At 51.4% G+C, this 1,017-nt stretch overlaps 1 protein-coding gene across 1 annotated transcript in view; it reads left to right on the top strand.

The window, feature by feature from the left end:
- The window catches only part of CASK (calcium/calmodulin-dependent serine protein kinase (MAGUK family)), a 247,896-nt gene that overhangs the window by 241,396 nt on the left and 5,483 nt on the right, over positions 1 to 1,017 (top strand). The window lies entirely within an intron of this gene.

Genomic DNA, 1,017 nt, shown 5'->3' with positions numbered 1-1,017 from the left:
GTCCGTGCTGTGCACCCAGGACCACAGCCCCGTGGCGATGTCCCTGGTTGTGGTCCTATTTCAGTGTCAGGAACGAGGCCCGACAGAGGCGTGTTCCTCCGAGATCAGCCTTGCTCCCAGCGCGATCACCCTGTGGCCTAACCCAGGTGTCCTCAAACTACGGCCCGCGGGCCACATGCAAATACAAATACTGTATTTGTTCCCGTTTTGTTTTTTTACTTCAAAATAAGATATGTGCAGTGTACATAGGAATTTGTTCATAGTTTTTTTTTAAACTATAGTCTGGCCCTCCAACGGTCTGAGGGACAGTGAACTGGCCCCCTGTTTAAAAAGTTTGAGGACCCCTGGCCTAATCAATAAGTCTACTCTTTTTCCAATTATTTCTTCTTTTTTAAAAATATTGTTGAAAGTATTACACATGTCCCCTTTTTTCTCCCATCGACCCCCTCCAACCTGACCCCGCCCCAGGCCCTCAGCACCCCACTGTCTGTGTCCATGGCCATGCATAGATGCACACATGTTCTTTGGTCATCACTTCCCACCCACCCTCCCTCCCCCGCCCCTTCCCTCTAACATTCCACATTCTGTTCCATGCTTCCGTGTTTCGGGATCCACTCCATTCATCGGTTTATTTTGTTCATTGGATCCCACATATGAGGGAGGTCATGGGATACTTGGAAAGAGTTTAAACAGGTGTCCTTTTAAAGGGCTCACACCCCCTCCGCCCTCCTCTCCTGATAGGGACGAAGCCAAGCGGCTGCCTAAAGGTAGCGCTGGCCCTGGACACTCGCAAACCTAGGGATGAGCTGGGCCCCCTATGAGGCCAACGCAAGTGAGCAGCTGCCTCAGAGGCCTACCAGGCAGCCGGGAGGGCTCCTTGGTGCTTATCTGCTGTGGGTCATTCTTCTCTTTTTGTAATTATATAATTATTGTCGAAAGTATTACGCAGGTCCCCTTTTTTCCTCCAATGACCCCCTCCAGCCCGCCCCTGCCCCCCGCCCCATTGTCTGTGTCCAT

Source organism: Myotis brandtii, unplaced genomic scaffold (genome assembly GCF_000412655.1).
Source record: "Myotis brandtii unplaced genomic scaffold, ASM41265v1 scaffold657, whole genome shotgun sequence".
Lineage (NCBI taxonomy): Eukaryota > Metazoa > Chordata > Mammalia > Chiroptera > Vespertilionidae > Myotis > Myotis brandtii.
This window is presented reverse-complemented; position numbering and strand designations above follow the sequence as displayed.